Source organism: Salmo salar, chromosome ssa03, assembly GCF_905237065.1.
Source record: "Salmo salar chromosome ssa03, Ssal_v3.1, whole genome shotgun sequence".
Classification (NCBI taxonomy): Eukaryota; Metazoa; Chordata; class Actinopteri; order Salmoniformes; family Salmonidae; genus Salmo; species Salmo salar.
Genome location: NC_059444.1, coordinates 36904978 through 36924915, shown reverse-complemented (window position 1 = coordinate 36924915; position 19938 = coordinate 36904978). Strand labels below are relative to the sequence as shown.

The 19938-nt window shown below is 43.3% G+C and overlaps 2 long non-coding RNA genes across 2 annotated transcripts; both read left to right on the top strand.

Annotated features, from left to right (window-relative positions):
- Positions 1 to 6378: 6378 nt before the first annotated feature.
- Positions 6379 to 10113, top strand: LOC123741636 (uncharacterized). Its single transcript, XR_006769125.1, has 5 exons — positions 6379 to 7174; positions 7475 to 7678; positions 8899 to 9089; positions 9648 to 9823; positions 9937 to 10113. It is a non-coding gene; the product is annotated as an uncharacterized lncRNA (long non-coding RNA).
- A 4414-nt stretch (positions 10114 to 14527) lies between these two features.
- LOC123741637 (uncharacterized) lies at positions 14528 to 18889 on the top strand. Its single transcript, XR_006769126.1, has 3 exons — positions 14528 to 16357; positions 16587 to 16790; positions 18469 to 18889. It is a non-coding gene; the product is annotated as an uncharacterized lncRNA (long non-coding RNA).
- The last annotated feature ends 1049 nt before the right edge of the window (positions 18890 to 19938 follow it).

The window sequence follows — 19938 nt, the reverse complement described above, 5'->3', positions numbered from 1 at the left end:
GCACTGTCTTAGGCGTCTCAGTACGGACATTGCAATTTATTGCCCTGGCCACATCTGCAGTCCTCATGCCTCCTTGCAGCATGCCTAAGGCATGTTCACGCAGATGAGCAGGGACCCTTGGCATCTTTCTTTTGGTATTTTTCAGAGTCAGGACACTAAAGAGGCCTTTCTAAGTTTTCATAACTGTGACCTTAATTGCCTACCGTCTGTAAGCTGTTAGTGTCTTAACGACCGTTCCACAGGTGCATGTTCATTAATTTTTTATAGTTCATTGAACAAGCATGGGAATGGTGTTTAAACCCTTTACAATGAAGATCTGTGGTTACTTTGATTTTTACAAATTATCTTTGAAAGATAGGGTCCTGAAAAAGGGATGTTTCTTTTTTTGCTGAGTTTATATATTCAACAAGGTGCAATATCTATCTGTGCCCTTGAAATCCTGAAGCAAGTGAGGACAGCAGACTGGGATAGGGAGAGATTGAAAATGTCCGTAATCACTCGGTGCGTGTACGCAATGTATGCATACATGATCAGTGTCATTATGGCAGTCAGTCAGAATGACATGTATAAGATGCATGTTTTTTTTTGACCAACTTGAAGTCAGTGTTTAATGTTTCTGTTTGTGTGAGACTGTAATAAGGTATTTTGCAAGAGTTTTGGGATGACTGAGTGTCTCCTATTATGAGAAAAACAAACCACCAGCTGTGGCGTTCTAGTTGAGTAATATGTAGCCTCCACCCAGAAGACATGGTTGACTCCATGTCCTCTGTTTTAGAGGAACCGGTTTTTGACCGAGGTAAAGACAGTTGCAGGTTGGATATTCGCCTGTAGTTTTCCTTGCGTCCACCAACAGCAGTTAGGGACCGTCAACATAGTGACAAATCACATTTTTCAAATTTCAATAGCTCTTTAACCATTACTCCTAACACTTTCAAAACTGGTTGTAGCTAACCCGATGGCATAGACACACATTGCAAATGAATACACAAGCCAAATTTGTATGTTGTTTTCCTTATCACTATAATCTAGTAGTAATTTATTAGTAGAGGTAATTTCCTTTATGCCCCATTCTACACACAGCCTAAATTATAGGCACTGAACCATTTACAGGACAATAATAAAAGTAGCATATAGGATCCAACCCTATCACAGAGTGAATAAAGGTAGAGCGTTTGTAGATTTTAAGAAAAAAATAAGTGACAGTTTCATCAGTACGTGCTTAAAGTCATATCACAAAGATCACAGATGACAGTGCCCACCAAATCTATGACAATAGAGAATGAATTCTAAGCACCAGTGTGTTTGTCAAAATAATATCTGAAAATGTCAGTTGTTGAACATAATACTTCTATTTGCAATAGCAATTTATGATATATGCAGTTGAGGAATATTCCATGTACCAACACTACATGTAGGACAGACATAAGACATTCCCACATACAGTATTTTTTTATTTCACCTTTATTCAACCAGGTAAGCCAGTTGAGAACAAGATCTCATTTACAACTGCGACCTGGCCAAGATAAAGCAAAGCAGTGTGACACAAACAACACAGTTACACATGGAATAAACAAACATACAGTCAATAACACAATACAAAAGTCTATATACAGTATGTGCAAATGAAGTAAGATTAGGGAGGTAAGGCAATAAATAGGCCGTAGTGGCAAAATAATTACAATTTCGCAAATAAACACTGGAGTGAGATGTGCAGAAGATAAATGTGCAAGTAGAGATACTGTGGTGCAAAGGAGCAAAAAATATATAAATAAAATAAATAACAATATGGGAATGAGGGAGTTGGATGGGCTACTTACAGATGGCCTACGTACAGGTGCAATGATCTGTAAGGTGCTCTGATAGCTGATGCTTAAATATAGTGAGGGAGATATACGTCTCCAGCTTCAGTGATTTTTGCAATTCGTTCCAGTCATTGGCAGCAGAGAACTGGAAGGAAAGGCGGTCAAAGGAGGAATTAGCTTTGGGGGTGACCAGTGAAATATACCTGCTGGAGTGCGCGCTACGGGTGGGTGCTGCTATGGTGACCAGTGAGCTGAGATAAGGCAGGGCTTTACCTAGCAAGGACTTATAGATGACCTGGAGCCAGTGGGTTTGGCGACAAATATGAAGTGAGGGCCAGCCAACGAGAGCATACAGGTCGCAGTGGTGGTTAGTATATGGGGCTTTAGTGACAAAACGGATGGCGCTGTGATAGACTGCATCCAATTTGCTGAGTAGGGTGTTGGAGGCTATTTTGTAAATGGCATCGCTGAAGTCAAGGATCGGTAGGATAGTCAGTTTTACGAGGGGATGTTTGGCAGCATGAGTGAAGTATGCTTTGATGCAAAATAGGAAGCCGATTCTAGATTTAATTTTGGATTGGAGATGCTTATTGTGAGTCTGGAAGGAGAGTTTACAGTCTAACCAGACACCTAGGTATTTGTAGTTGTCCACATATTCTAAGTCAGAACCGTCCAGAGTAGTGACGCTAGGCGGGTGGGCAGATGCGGGCAGCGATCGGTTGAAGAGCACGCATTTAATTCTACTTGCATTTAAGAGCGGTTGGAAGCCACGGAAGGTGTGTTGTATGGCATTGAAGCTCGTCTGGAGGTTAGTTAACACAGTGTCCAAAGAAGGGCCAGAAGTATACAGAATGGTGTCGTCTGCGTAGAGGTGGATCAGAGAATCACCAGCAGCAAGAGCGACATCATTGATGTATACAGAGAAAAGAGTCGGTCCGAGAATTGAACCCTGTGGCACCCCCATAGAGACTGCCAGAGGTCCGGACAACAGGCCCTCCCATTTGACACACTGATCTATCTGAGAAGTAGTTGGTGAACCAGGCGAGGCAGTCATTTGAGAAACCAAGGCTGTTGAGTCTACCAATAAGAATGCGGTGATTGACAGTCGAAAGCCTTGGCCAGGTCGATGGATACGGCTGCACAGTATTGTCTTTTGTCGATGGCGATTTTGATATCGTTTAGGACCTTGAGCGTGGCTGAGGTGCACCCATGACCAGCTCGGAAACCAGATGGCGTAGCGGAGAAGGTACTGTGGGATTCGAAATGGTCGGTGATCTGTTTGTTAACTTGGCTTTCGAAGACCTTAGAAATGCAGGGTAGGATAGATATAGGTCTGTAACAGTTTGGGTCTAGACTGTCTCCCCCTTTGAAGAGCGGGCTGACCGCGGCAGCTTTCCAATCTTTGGGGATCTCAGACGATACGAAAGAGAGGTTGAACAGGCTAGTAATAGGGGTTGCAACAATTGCGGCAGATAATTTTAGAAAGAGGGGGCCCAGATTGTCTAGCCCAGCTGATTTGTAGGGGTGCAGATTTTGCAGCTCTTTCAGAACATCAGCTATCTGGATTTGGGTGAAGGAGAAATGGGGGAGGCTTGGGCAAGTTGCTGTGGGGGGTGCAGAGCTGTTGACCGGGGTAGGGGTAGCCAGGTGGAAAGCAAGGCCAGCTGTAGAAAAATGCTTATTGAAATTCTCGATAATCGTACATTTATCATGGTGACAGTGTTTCCTAGCCTCAGTGCAGTGGGCAGCTGGGAGGAGGTGCTCTTATTCTCCATGGACTTTAGTGTCCCAGAACTTTTTGAAGTTTGTGCTACAGGATGCAAATTTCTGTTTGAAAAAGATAGGAAAGCAATGACTAACTGCCTGTGTATATTGGTTCCTAACTTCCCTGAAAAGGTACATATCGCAGGGGCTATTCGATGCTAATGCAGTATGCCACAGGATGTTTTTGTGCTGGTCAAGGGCAGTCAGGTCTGCAGTGAACCAAGGGCTATATCTGTTCCTGGTTCTACATTTTTTGAATGGGTCATGCTCATTTAAGATGGTGAGGAAAGCACTTTTAAAGAATAACCAGGCATCCTCTACTGACGGAATGAGGTCAATATCGTTCCAGGATACCCGGGCCAGGTCGATTAGAAAGGCCTGCTCGCTGAAGTGTTTTAGGGAGTGTTTGACTGTGATGAGGGGTGATCGTTTGACCGCGGACCCATTACGGATGAGGCAATGAGGCAGTGATTGCTGAGATCCTGGTTGAAGACAGCAGAGGTGTATTTAGAGGACAGGTTGGTCAGGATGATATCTATGAGGGTGCCCGAGTTTACGGATTTGGGGTTGTACCTGGTAGGTTCCATGATAATTTGGGTGAGATTGAGGTTATCTAGCTTAGATTGTAGGACGGCGGGGGTGTTAAGCATATCCCAGTTTAGATCACCTAACAGTACAAACTCTGAAGATAAATGGGGGGCAATTAATTCACATATGGTGTCCAGGGCGCAGCTGGGGGCTGAGGGGGGTCTGTAACAAGTGGCAACAGTGAGAGACTTATTTCTGGAAAGGTGGATTTTTAAAAGTAGAAGCTCGAACTGTTTGGGCACAGACCTGGATAGCATGACAGAACTCTGCAGGTTGTCTCTGCAGTAGATTGCAACTCCACCCCCTTTGGCAGTTCTGTCTTGGCGGAAAATGTATACGCATACATAGAGGCATTTTTCAGCTATGATTTTACCACTCAGAATCCAGAATGGATATGACAATGGGGCCAGCACAGGACGTAATACACCCTTACAACAATCTACTTTTTGATCTTATTGACTTATCTGGTTAACTGCTACTATGTGTCAAGAAAAGAGCCCCAATTAGGGGTTAGTGTACTCCAGTAAAAAAGGGCTGGTTTAGATTAAAAACTATTGCCCTGTGTCCCCGTTCATAGGGGCATGAGAGACTAGTCAGTGGTAGAATTGAGTTGGCACTTTATTGGCCCACAGACCCACAAGGTGGAGGTTACTCATGGACAGTAATATTTTTTTTTTTTTTGCATTGATGCATTGTGTCTTTTAACTGTCCAAGAATAGGATCCAAAGTGTTAGGAAATATTTGTTCCCATAAATACAAAGGAGGATGTCTCTCCTCATACCTCTGGCACTTTAGTCAGACTGGCTCTGTGGTGCACAGTCTGACAATCAGGAGAGAATACATACAGGTCAACGGTGCCAATTGAAAGTCAAGGAGTGTGTCTGTGCCTTTTGGATTACTCTCTCTTTACAGAGAACCCCTGTGGTTCAAGTCTGCTCTGCGCATGTCTGAAAGTGACAGAGCCAGCAGCCAAGAGAGTTTTTCACAGTATGTCATAAAAAAGTATTACACTTATGAATGTATGTAAAATGCTAATATGTATTAGATCCAGTAGAATGGAATAACTAAGACCTGAATATGAATGCAGCGTGTTCCTTCTCTTTCTGTCCAGCAGGGACAACCAAAAACACTTGGCCTGATGGTTCATGCGGATACTGGGGAAGCAACATAGACATGTATTGATCCCTTAAATGATTTTACTATTAAATGACCCATATCACAACCCTCATACCTCTTCACAAAAATGTACCTAAATCAATTTTGGAAAAAGGATTTTACTCACAAAAGAAGTAGGAATTTATTTTCCCAGTTAGAAGTAGTAGGCAATGCATCAAATAACTATGTTCATCAGAAAAACGAACCCTTAAATGCAATATTGCATTTTGTAAGTTGTCTGCAGGTGGCTTGTTGTGAATGTACTCAAATATCAAGTCATTGTCAGGTTATGTAAACTGCGTTCTAATACTCAACGTAGAAGGATTTGTCTTAATGTACAGTATATGAAAGTGATGCTATGAAAAGGATTCTATCACGTTATCAAGCTCACTGTGACTGACAAACCACTGCCTGTTACTGTCATTAAAAAGAGCATATGAAACATTGTTTTTCATGAGGCCTACCTGTGCGCCTTCCTTTAAGCACCTCTGTTTGAACACCTCTCCTGTCCTTGATCCATACCACATACAGCCATTTGAAGATCTTTTCAGTGTCCATGTGAAAGATAGTTATTGCGAAGACGGAATATTTGTTGACTTTTTTAACACCCATGTAACATGAAGGCCTGCAAAGCTTACAGATTTAAGTCTAATAGCATGAGATGAAAGTAGACAAACATCAGAGTGTGCAATATAGAAGGGTAGTCAGTGGACATTCTGAACCTTGTTTGAAGTCATTAGGTCACATGACCAAGGAGCTATTGAAATTCTACATTTTGAAAAATTATTTTTAAATCTTGAGATGAAAATGGACAAACTAAAGGGTGTGCAATGTGTAGGCCCACTGAGTGGATATTCGGGAACCTTGTTTGAAGACCCTAGGTCACATGACCAAGGAGCTATTGAAATTCTACATTTGGAAAAATTCATGTAAAACCATGTGAGATGAAAATTGACAAACTAAAGGGTGTGCAATATAGAAGGGTAGTCATTGGACATTCTGAACCTTGTTTGAAGTCAGTAGGTCACATGACCAAGGAGCTATTGAAATTTGAATGTAAAAAAGTTTGTACTTTGTTTACGCTCCCTAACTAATTCAACTTGGAATACGAAATGCTGCTCACATTTCCACATGTTAATTACCTTTGGAAAGCGAATTAATGTCCAAATCGTGAAAATAAGACCTATGCAATGTGCGCAATTTCCCCAACATCATGACACTTATTTTGAGTCTGTGGCTCAAGTGGTTTGAAAGCGCGAATATCCGTCTTGAAACTGTCTTTACCTCGGTCCTGTTTTGTCTCTTAGATCAGTCTAGTTTCCAGACAACTCACAGATAACACTGGCATTATTCACTGGCACTATAATGTGGTGGCTACTTATTCCCGCCCTATTTAATTTATTGGAATACTTTCTATCATTCTACTTCCGCTTGAATTTTCCCAAGCTAATAGAAACAAAAACGATTCAATTGAATTTGAGTTAATACCGACGCATTCTTACAGTAAAATAATACATTGACACCCCGGCCATGTTGATTGGTTCGAAATTAGCATTTCAAGCAAATTATGTTACATTTTTCATTTAGCCAGATAAAACAGCTGTCGAGTGTGCTGACAACAGGATGCTGGAGATTCTTCATTTTAAAAATCACGGCAACTCGGAGAATGGTGGGGTGGGTCAATGACTGTCGATTGCTTTAATTTGAGGCTGTCAACGATTGCAGTGGCATAGGCTATATTGTTAACATCTAATCTGAGTCGCACACTGGCACAACATGCGTTCTTGGAAATAAGTAGTTTACTGATACTGTAAATTGCATGCTATTGCCAGCCTACCATTGTTATTTTCGATGTGCACCAGCCGGTGAGTACAGTAGGCGTACAATATTGTCTTCAGTGGCCTATTTCCGCTAGTTGGAGCTGGGCTGGCTGGTTGCAGTCTGAAGTGATGTAGTTTCTAATAATAGCAGTAATCTCAGTGTAATCAACACACTGACTGGCAGGGAAACGCTACTGGGCGTTAAGGCATGTCTGAAGGCCTTCTATTAGTTGAATATACAGAGTAATCTGGCATTTGCCATTTGGAAATGTGTGTTTAGTAGTCCAGGAGCTATGACTTTTATTGTTTTGCTATAGACCCACAAACATTTTTTTTCTCCATTAGTGCAGGTAACACGAAACTGACCTAGGTCGTACTCCAGCTGCGCATTTCATCCAACAACAGTAATCTTGGATGACCGACGGTCCTAGGCAGCGGGGCAACACATCCGCGGACGGGGATACCCCTTCCTCCTAATCCAGTAAAGAGGGTTTGGGAAGAGTAGCCCTGAAGAATGAGATTGGCCATGTCAGCGCATGTGAAATTATTGTGGGTAAATCATCATGCTCATCTTTTATCTTAGCTATAATGACTTCCTCAATCTTCGTGTGACCACCTGAGATCCAACCTAACATGGATTTTTTTGTTGTTGCAGAAACTAGTAAAGAACCTTTCACAGATTGCACAGTTAACAGTGCTCATTTCATCACAGTTGATCTGAACAGGATCTTCAAAACCTCTCTTTTTCCAGTCTTTTTCTTTACTGGCCAAACTACATCCTTCAGACAGTTTTTTTTTTGTCATAGCAAGAAAATGCACAGGGCCCAACATAATGCATTATGTGTGAGTCGTGTCTATTTCACCAATATGTGGATTTGTTCTAAATGGCTGTCACAGAGCAGCAGCCACGCCACCCACAGGCAGAGAAAGTAGATGAAAAGTAATCTCACTAATGCTTGGCCTGTGTAGCGGCTGCATTTTACATCATCGGCATGGATCAGCATAGTGGCTAAGGCCGCACCATTCACAAGAAGCATGTTGCAAATCTCCTGCACCAAGACAAGATAATAACCTCACCCAGTTCTATAAAATAGGCTACACCAGGGCTCGCTCACCCTGTTCCTGGAGAGCTACCCCCTGTAGAGCAGTAGCTCTTCAGGGAAAGGGGGGCACCTAGTCAGTTGTCCAACTGAATGTATTCAACTGAAATGTGTCTTCCGCATTTAACCCAACCCTTCTGAATCAGAGAGGTGCGGGGGTTGGAAAGCCCTGGGCTAGACCGATGGGTGATACAGTTTTTTTGGGGGGGAAACCAAGATCTTTACTGGATAGCTGTAGAATCAGAAACTTCATAACGACAACCATTCCCTCTGCATGTAGCGCTAATCTTTTAGAATTACTTTTGCAGTCTGAGTCTGAGAGCTTACCTCCTGGGGGACTTTGTGGCCAAAGGGCCGGTCAGATAAACCTGGGAGAAAATGTGAAGTCCCAGACTGTTCCTGAGCCCTTTCACAGTCAGCAGTCGGTTGTATAATGCTGCTGCCCGGTTTTGAGCTACCGTATTAACCCAGATAATGAGATCTCCAAAAAGCTTTCGGATAATCCTGATCTTATGTTTCTGAATCACAACCAGTAGTCTGAAGATGTCGTTGTTGTGTCTTGATACTGATATAAATGAGGAAGAGGAAAGTGAGTATTACTCACCTCTTTTGAAAGATTGATGCAGCATTTCCACCCTCATCCTCCCTGTCTCTTTGTCTTTGTCTCAGGTAATCAGGTCAGTGAGCCCAAAGGGCGTTATGGAGAATGCCAACTCTGTGGGGCTGGCTCTCGTCGTGTGGATTGTCACCGGAGTGATCACAGCCGTTGGTGCACTCTGCTATGCCGAACTGGGCGTCACTATCCTCAAATCTGGAGGAGACTACTCATACATCAAGGACGTCTTTGGAGGACTTGCCGGGTGAGAGAAATGCATAGTGATGAGATAATGCATGTGGGTCATTCCACGAAATTAATCCATTTTTGGATAGTGTAACTTGGTGGGAGAACTTTTTATTTGACAATTCTGTCATGAAGAGCACATGTCCAACTTAAAGGTCCCAAATAGTGAAAAATCATGTTTTTCATCAAATTGGATGATATTTGGATGAAAACAGTTCATAGTAGGGTGACCCAAGTATGAAAAATGACTGTAGCTGGTACATTTACACAGTTTATCATAAAGTTATTAGTCCCCCCATGTAATTGTATACACCAATGGTAGCGTCTTATAATCTGAACTAATTTAAATATGTAGTGTTAACACCTTAAAACTGTCTTCACATGTGCGCATCATACGGCTTTGTTTACAAACCGTAAAATGGCACAAGCAGAACGATACTGGTAACTAACCCCTTTTCGTCTGTGTTGTGACTTTTAGCTAGCAAGCTACTTACCAGCATGCGGTCAAAAGCGAACTGTTTTGCGACTGGATGACAGTGTTCATTTAATGTTACACTAAAGTGGCTGCTTTTCATAGTGGGTGGACAGGCTGCACCGAAAATTAAAATCATGTCACGTGTGTGTGCGGTGCACATTTCGAGCAAAATTGCCATATCAACGGGGGAGAACATTTGACGGGTTGCCAGGAAGCTAATCCTGAAGGCGGATGCTGTACCATCGTGATCAGTGGATCTTGCCAGCGCTGACCAAAATGTAAGTATCAGAGTTGAATGAGTCTGACACGGTAGTTGTTTTGATTTGTGAACGGTGTATCTTCTGTAACACCTGATATTCACTAAATGGGTTTTCCTTCTTCCATCCCTAAGCCCCCTACACCGAGTCTGAGAAATGCCAGCACACACGTTGACACGAAGGAGTTGTCCACAAAAGGAGTTGCAGGTGTGTATAGTATTTGTAATTTACCCCTGAAAATCATATTTTGGCATTCCATTGTGTGGGTTGCTGTCTTACAGTTTACGTAGCTTGTGTCATTGGATAATAGTGTTGATGGGGGGGGGGGGTGTTTTGTTTTATTTTACAAAATAATAAAACGCAGAACTACAGGATGTTTCTTAACATAACTCTTTATTAACTAGCTACAACTACCTGTTAGCCTATCTCCAACCACGATCAACTGCCCCTGACCTAACCGTCTGGGTGGTCTTAACCAATCACCGCACAGTATGGTACGGCGGTAAAATGCATCCAATTATAATTCACTATGTATTCACATATGAATATTACATCCCCCTTCTTTTAAACAAAATACAAATGTTTTACATATTCTAAGCTTTTCTTTTGGATACATGCTCTGTAGTTTGAACTCAAGGTAAGTAACCATTTATATTGCATACTACACCAACTGAATCAACATAGACTCTGAAACAATGATCCAACATACTGTTACTTTTCAAACAAGGGATTCTCAGCAACTCAGCTTCACTGTAGAAATTACATCTTAACATTTCAAACAAATACAATACCAAAGCATGTCAAGTCAACTTTCAATAACAAGTTTACAGTCTGGAACTCTTTTAGGGCAGCGATCCGCCTACACCCTTTGACATTTCATAGGTCAAGGAGAGCTCTGGGCTTGACCTCTCTTCCTGACCTTGTGCGATATGATGTTGAGCATGCTTCTGTGTCAGTCAACAGCTCTTGTGGTGTTGCAGGTAAGTATGTTGTGCTGTGTGTGTGTTTAGTCCATCACATTCTCTTTCAGGGGAACAGTTCATCTCATCAGTGTGTTGTTCTTTTGTGTTCAGTAAGTGACGACGATTGCGGCGGTACACTGCTCCTTCTGCTGTGCGGACGTGATATGAACGTTCAGTGTCAGCTGGCTGGATGACGACTGCTGGTTTCCAGAGGCCATGCTCCTGGATTCTAACTGACTCTCCGTCGATCAGTGGTGGCAGTGGTCTAGCTGACCTGTCGTAGTATCGCTTTTGTTGTTGTTGTCTCTGTGCACGTTTTTCATGCATTTCCTTGTAGCTGACGACCTCAGGTTGCAGCTGCTGGTTGGTGCTGGGAAGGGTTGAGCGAAGTCTGCGGCTCATCAACAGCTGGGCTGGTGATTTGAAATTGTCAACTGGAGTGTTGCGGTATTCAAGGAGACTGAGGTAGGGGTCTCTCTTGTCTGCTTTTGCTTTGTCCATGAGTGATTTAGCAATCTGCACAGATTTTTCAGCAAGGCCATTACTTTGAGGGTAATGTGGGCTTGTGGTGACATGTGTGAACTCCCATGCTTTTGTGAAGGATTCAAACTCATTTGATTTGTAACAGGGCCCATTGTCAGATATTAAAGTCTCTACAATGCCATGCCTGGCAAAGGCTGCTTTCAGCTTGTGTATCACAGCTGCAGATGTGGTGCTGTGAAGCTTGTCGAGTTCAAAGTATCTGCTGTAGTAGTCCACTGTTACGATGTAGTCCTCGTTGTTCCAGGTGAACAGATCGGTTGCCACAACCTGCCAGGGTCGGTCTGGGATACAGTGAGGTAACATTGGCTCTTTGGTGTTTGAGGGGCGTCTTTCAAGACAGATGGTGCATCTACCAACAATGTCCTCTATTTGTTTGCACATTCCAGGCCAAAACAAAATGTCCCGTGCTCTCTGTTTGCACTTTTCCATGCCCATGTGTCCAGCATGGATCTTTGTCAAAATCTCTTCTCTGAGACTGGTAGGAATAATGATTTTCTCTCCTTTGAAAATGATTCCGTTGATCTGTGATAGTTCATCACGATGGTTCCAGAATTCTGAGACGCTCTGAGGGCATTTTCTCCTCTCCTCAGGCCATCCATCCTGTATGACTTTCCTCAGCTGTGTGAGTTGTGAGTCCTTGTCTGTTTCAGCTTGGATCTCCTTCAGTTTCGTGTCACTAACTGGTAAGTTGCTGTACACAGTGTGCACTTGCATGTCCATGCCCTCACTGAGGCTGCTGTCCTTGTAGGTAAGAAACTTCCTGGAGAGTGTGTCTGCGACAGGGATGTCTTTGCCTGGACGGTGAGTGATTGTGAAGTCGTATTTTTGTAGTTGAAGGATCATTCTCTGTAGCCTTGGCGGGGCTGCAGCTAGTGGTTTCCTCATGATTGACTCAAGGGGCTTGTGGTCGGATTCCACAATGACTTGTCGTCCATATACGTACTGATGGAAACGTTTACATCCGAACAGAATGGCATAGAGCTCCTTTTCGATTTGGGCGTAGTTAATTTCACAGTCTGTGAGAGATTTGGAAGCGTAGCCGATGGGCTTTCCTTCTTGCAGTAGCACTGCACCTAGTCCATACTTCGACGCGTCCACTTGGAGTCTGAGCTCTTTGTTTGGGTCGTAGTAGGCAAGGATTGGTCCTGGTTCTCTCGTGATCAAGTCTTTCACATTCTGGAAAGCAATGTCGTGTTGCTTGTCCCAAAGAAACTCACTGGACTGCTTTAGCAGTTGACGCAGGGGTGCATTAGCATTGGAGAGGCTGGGTGCGAACTTGGCTAAGTAGTTGACCATGCCAAGCACTGTTTCCAGCTCTGCACGGTTCTTTGGTGGCTCCATTTCTTTTTATGGCTGAGATCTTCTGTGGATCTGGCTTGATTCCATTCGCTGTGAGAAGATGTCCGAAGTAGCTGACCTCTGTAGCGCTGACTGTGCTCTTCTCGGGGTTGAGCCGGACTCCTATCTCGCGGGACCTTTGCAGCATCGCGCGGAGGTTTCGGTCGTGCTCCTCTTTGGTTCGACCATAAACAAGGATGTCGTCCACAATTGCCACAACTCCGTCGAGGCCTTCATATACTTCGTCAATCTTTCGCTGAAACTCGTCTTGGGCTGAGATAATCCCAAAAGGCAGGCGACGGAACCTGTAGCGTCCAAACGGTGTGTTGAATGTTGTGAGCTTAGATGACTCTTCTGTGAGCTTGATAGCCCAGTAGCCTGATCTAGCGTCCATGACACTGAAGTAGCGTGCTCCCGCTAGCTTGTGCGTGATACCATCTAGCGTCGGTAAAGGGTAATGGGGCCGTTTGATAGCCTTGTTCAAGTCTCTTGGGTCGAGGCATACTCGGAGCTTGCCTGTGCGTGGTTTCTCCACCACCACTAACGCGTTTACCCAGTCAGTCGGTTCTGTAACCTTGGTGACTATGTCAGATTGCTCCATGCTCTCCAACTCTTTCTTCAGACGGGCACGGAGAGCAAGGGGAATCTTTCTCGGTGGGTAGACCACAGGGGTTGCGTCTGGGTCAAGGTGAATGGTACATTCTCCTGGGAATAATCCTATTCCTGTAAAGACATCAGCAAACTCCTCCAGTACATTTTCTGTCTCTACTGGTGCTGTTACTGATAAAACTAGCTTGATGAGGTCCATGTCTAAACATGCTTTAAGACCTAGCACTGCAGGTGCTCTAGTGTCAACAACGTAAAAGTCCAACATCATGTCACTTTCTTTGTATTTGCATTTGAAAGTGCATGTGCCTTTTACTGGGAGCTGTTCACCACCATAACCAGTCAGTCTGCGCATGGTGGGCTGTAGCTCGCACTCAGATGTCAAGCTGCGGTATTTATTCAGAGGAATAATGTTTACTTGTGCACCAGTGTCTAGTTTGAACTTTAGCTTTGTGCCTTGTGTTCCTATCTCAATGTCAGCAAAGGCTTGCTCTGTCTCTGATATGTGACTTTTCTGTGTCACTGAATCAATAAACAGTTCATCATCATTTGACTCTTTGATTGACATTTCATCTTCACTCACTGTGTGTACTGTTTTTCCACGGTAAGCTCTGCACACTTTTGCAAAGTGATTCCATTTACCACATTTAGTACACTGTTTGCCTTTAGCTGGGCAATTTCCTTGTTCGCCATGCACTTTGTATCCACAATATCCACATGTTTTGGGGCGTTTTGAGTCTGTGTCGCTCTGTTTTGGAGTTATGTCTCTCTCCGTTCTGAAACGCTCTCTCTGGGCACCGGAGGTGTGCTTTGATGTCTGCCTGACTGCGTGCACTGCTTGTTCACGTGATGCGCTCGTGCTGCGGCGCGAAATGGTTTTCATCTGAGCCTGTGCTAGCTCGTGAGATCTGGCTATGTCGATAGCTTTGTCCAGCGTTAGCTCAGACCCAACATTCAAAAGTTTCTCTCTCACTCGCGGTGAGTGTATTCCAAATACAATACGGTCCCTGACCATCTCATCCTTGTTTGCATAATCACAGTCTTTCACAAGCAGACGCAGCTCAGTCACAAACTGTTCAAAAGACTCGCTAGCTCCCTGTACTTTCTCATGGAATTTGTACCTAGCGAAAATTGTATTAGTCTTCGGCACAACATATGCTTCAAAACGATCGTAGTATGTTTTCAGTACCTTTGATTCAGCCTCCGTAAGTGTCCATGTGTTGTAAATATCTCTCCCTTTTTCACCGATCCAGAGGAGCAGGTAGCTACATTTTCCCTCTTCTCCTCTTTCCTTCAGGGGACCCGTGAACATTAGCTCCACATGCTGTTTGTACTTACGCCATGCATCGGGTAAGTTTGTAGACTCCCAGTCCATTCGAGGTGAAGGAACTCCAGAAAAATCCATCTTTTAAGACCATTTACTCTGACACCATGTTTTGTTTTGTACACTTTGTACAAAATAATAAAACGCAGAACTACAGGATGTTTCTTAACATAACTCTTTATTAACTAGGCTAACAGGTAGTTGTAGCTATCTCCAACCACGATCAACTGCCCCTGACCTAACCGTCTGGGTGGTCTTAACCAATCACCGCACAGTATGGTACGGCGGTAAAATGCATCCAATTATAATTCAGTATGTATTCACATATGAATATTACAGGGGGGGGTTTACTATTATTTCACTTTCCACTATCATCAACTGTAACGTTGCATTTTAAAAATGTAACGTCTACTCTGTCTGCACAGCCTGTAATGTTTTTGAAAGGGGAAATGTTTGTTAAAATGGGTAGTGAATTTAATCTCCTTTTTATTTACTGCTCTGAGATATGCTGCTATCAATTTGTTTATGTAGTGATCTACTCATTCTACAATGGGTTTTTTTCTGGTATTTTTTAGGCAATATTTGGATGTGCATTTTTTGGGGTGAAACATTGCAGTGTTTGTATTTGGAATATGTGTGCCTGAAATGCTCAATTGATTTGAAACTATTACTGACAGCATGTTGGGTCCGTCTTCACAGACTTCACAGCATATCACCCTTCTTTACCTTGGGAAGGCTGATTTTGTATGACAGCATTCCTGCTATGATGGTTGCCTGGGAAGCTGTGCAGAACAGGCTCCTGGATCTCCTCTTCAACGAGGTCATCCTCGATCCAGCGGTGTACTGTATGTGGGGAAGCTGTGCGAGCTGTCCATCGCAGAACCCCTGTGCCCAGTGTGAGAGGCCTCCACGACAGAGGCCTGACAAGGAGGATAGCTGGATTTGTCTCCCGCTTCAATCTTGGTAATGACTGAAGCAAAGTGAGTGACTGAAGCCTGCGTAATTGAAGCGAGGTACATGGGTCCCCCTCCATCTCTGTAGTTGGTTGCATTTGCTTAAGCAATTAACTTTTATGTCATATGATTTCACATTTTGTTACTTTTTATAGTTTTTTTTCAAGCATTCGAATGGGAGATGAGTTACAAATTGTACAAATAAATGAGATCCTGCACACTGTAGGGTGGCCAGGTGCCTATATTAGGCTCTATGCCTCTAATATATTTGTTTCTTGTTCAAATGATGTCTTACCATTATTTCTCATGGGAGTTCATGTTGATCAATATTTGGCTATGTTGGCCTATTGTAAATGAGCAAATAAATGTCTGATCATTACATTAAATTCTGAACATATTGTCATTTATAATGCTTTTTACTCATTCTTGTGAAGTATACTGAACAAAAATATAAACGCAACATGTTGGTTTCATGAGCTGAAATAAAAGATCAGAGAAATTTTCCATATGTACAAAAAGCTTATTTCACTTAAATTCTGTGCACAAATTTATTTACATCCCTGTTAGTGAGCATTTTACTTGGGAAATAGGATGACCTTAAACAATTCTAGTCTGTCCACCCTCTGATCTACCCCACCAACCAGGCTGTAATCATCCTCACCTTCTCCAACTATGTCCTGCAGCCACACTTGCCCTCCTGCTTCCCCCCCAGAGAGCGGCCTCCCTCCGTCTGTCTACGTGAGTCCCTCAGAGAACTACAGCATCAGAGGTCATTATTGCAATTATCTACCAGAAGATCTCCCATCAGCCAGAAACAAAAACAGTTCAGGTAAACAAGTGCGCTCTGAGAACGAGCAGAAGAAACATTTCCGTTGTCTGTAACATGGACAATAAAGATATGAGATTTTTTTTATGTCAGTTTTGTTCTCTCTTTCTCAGAATTACTCCCATATTACCCAATCTAGTATAATGTTACTATAGGCAACGTGTGATGTGTTGCTGTATACATGTGTTGCTGAATGCTATTTTGTGAGACTCTTTTCCTCCCTTCCTCCCAGTTTTGCTGACATGGGTGAACTGCTCCAGTGTGCGCTGGGCCACACGTGTTCAGGATGTCTTCACTTCCAGGAAAGGGGGCATTCAACTGAAATGTGTCTTCCACATTTAACCCAACCTGAATCAGAGAGGTGCGGAGGACTGAAATAATCGGAAGCTACTGGCCTGGGGGCTTATTATTATGGCCTTTGTGCAGATCAGCAAAGGTAGGCTCTCCCTGTCTCTGTCTCACTCATTCATTTTATGTATCTGTAGCTGTTTATTTGTTTTATTCATCACTTCACATTTACATACTCTGGGCCAACTCACACACTTTACAGCCTTAATCTTTGTCTCCCCCTGCTGGACAAAGTGTCTCTGAGGCACTACTAAGACTGAGCAGCTAGTCTGCTCTGTTATTCACCCAGAAAATGTGAAACACTCAGTAGTAATCACAAGATGTGAGAGGGGGAAAAATGGCTAAAGAACCTTAAAGTAGTGCCAAAACGCCACAATACTGTTAACTTGTGTTTTCCGGGGGATTGCATTATGCTGATGTGAAAGAGGGGATTAAAATCCACATACCTCTTCTTCCCACTCATAATCCCTGACCACGCTCCATACATCCGGCCAAACTTAATACACACACACACACACTGATTCCACCACCCACCCACTCTGTGTTGTGTGTGTACCCAGGAAAGTATTACTGTCTGGAGCCGGCGCATGCGTTCGAGAATTTCCATCCCTACAACATTGGCCAGATAGCCCTGTCCTTCCTGCAGGGCTCCTTTGCCTACGGGGGATGGAACTTCCTCAACTGTCACAGAGGAGCTTGTCGACCCCCCCCCCTACAGGTGTGCTAGAACCCCAACTTGACCGAAATCAATGTGACAAAAATACATGACCCTGTGGTCACATTTCAGTTCCTTGTTCTTCCTGTGCAATCTTTTCTCAATTTCTGTCCCTTGTATTTCATCTCTCCGTGCCACTATATCTATTAATAACTGTTTCAATCCAACCTTTTTATGCAAGTAAAGTACATGTCGGATAAAAATAAATGTCACGACAGGCCTGATGAAAACGGAAAATGTGTCTGTATACTTTCTAAATGTTGACTAAACAAATGTACGCTAGACAAGGTGGGATCTTTTTGTGTCTGTAAAATGTATTATGTGACAAATGGCTGTGGAACTGCCTTTATGCTAAAATATTGATATAACCATGATACTGTTGTGTGGTCCTTCCACTACGACTCGGGAAAGCATGCAGTTTATAAGGCTACAGATGAAATAAGTTATAATGAACTTCACAGGGTGGTGAAAGTGCACAGTGATCTTGATGCTCCTTTCCAATAGATATCGAGAGTCTTTTTCTGGTTACATGAATCTGACATGCCGTTTGACAAATAATCTCGCTCTTTTGTCCATAATAATCACATTTTGTAGGCAGCCTACCCGCACTGTATCTGCAAGCTGTTGGCTAGAACCAGAGTGGGCACATTCGCAATATAACGCAAACATTTATTGTGACAAATCAGCAGAGTTTAAAATGCTGTGGAAACCCATTTAACTTGTATTTTTATTCGGTACGTGGGAATTTAACTGCAAAAGTTCATTTGATGTGCACTATGTCATCACGCACAGACTTTTATCCGCGACAAGTCAGTTTGATGGAAACATCTCTCTGGTGGGAAAATGTGCATATTGTTTTTATGCAGATTTTTGAATATTTGCATGAAAATCTGTCGCCAATTGAATGGAAACCTACTGCCTTACTTTAATATCCAATTTGTCAATGGACTGTTTCTTCATTCTTTGTGTGCCCAAAAGCAACAACTGTTTTTCCAGTTTCTCAGTGCTGACTTTGTGTTAATGTTGTTCTTCACTCTCTCTCTCTCTTCAGGCTGTTTTTCGCTGGAGCGAGGGAAGGCCATCTCCCTCGACTCCTGGCCATGATTTATTTGAAACGCTGCACCCCGATCCCAGCCCTGCTATTCATTGAGTCCTACTTACTCTACCTGACAACAACGCATCGCTCTTCCTCAGTCTCTCACACACACTTACACATCTACAAACATGATACCAGTTCACTATGTACTCTTATCTCTCAAGGGTATACTTTTAATGCCCAATTAGATTGGGAAATGAATGGATCTTTTTTGTTCCACCTCGCCTATCTTATTTTCAGTGTTTATTTTCAACCATACTGTTGCTGTGTACCAGTGACATGTACAGTGCCTTCAGAAAGTATTCAGACCCCTTGACTTTTTCCACATTTTGTTACGTTACAGCCTTATTCTAAAATTGATGAGAACAATGTTTTCCTCATCAATCTACACAAAATACCCCATAATGACAAAGCAAAAAGTTTATTTTTATGGAAATATCACATTTTACATAAGTATTCAGACCCTTTCCTCAGTACTTTGTTGAAGCTTCTTTGGCAGCGATTACAGCCTCAAGTCTTCTTTGGTATGACTCTACAAGCTTGGCACACCTGTATTTGGGGAGTTTCTCCCATTCTTCTCTGCAGATCCTCTCATGCTCTGTCAGGTTGGATGGAGAGTGTTGTGTTGCTGCACAGCTATTTTCAAGTTTCTCCAGAGATGTTAGATCGGGTTCTGGCTGGGCCACTTAAGGACATACAGAGAGTTGTACAGAAGCCACTCCTGCGTTGTCTTGGCTGTGTGCTTAGGGTCATTGTCCTGTTGGAAGGTGAACATTCGCCCCAGTCTGAGGTCCTGAGTGCTCTGGAGTAGTCCCGGCCACTGAAAAACATCCCCTTGGCATTTAGGCCAAAGAGTTCAATCTTGGTTTCATCAGACCAGAGAATCTTGTTTCTCATGGTCTGAGAGTCTTTAGGTGCCTTTTGGCAAACTCCAAGCGGGCTGTCATGTACCTTTTCCTCAGGAGTGGCTTCCGTCTGGCCACTCTAACATAAAGGCCTGATTGGTGGAGTGCTGCAGAGATGGTTGTCCTTCTGGAAGGTTCTCCCATCTCTACAGAGGAACTCTGGGGAGAGTGATCATCAGATTCTTGGTCACCTCCCTGACCAAGACCCTTCTCCCCCGATTGCTCAGTTTGGCCGGGCGGCCAGCTCTATGAAGTGTCTTGGTGGTTCCAAACTTCTTCCATTTGAGAATGATGGAGGCCACTGTGTTCTTGGGGACCTTTTAATGCTGCAGAAATGTTTTGGTACCCTTCCCCAGATCTGTGCCTCAACACAATCCTGTCTTGGAGCTCTACGGACAATTCCTTCGACCTCATGGCTTGGTTTTTGCTCTGACATACACTGTCAACTGTGGGACCTTATATAGACAGGTGTGTGCCTTTCCAAATCATGTCCAATCAATTGAATTTACCACAGTTGGAC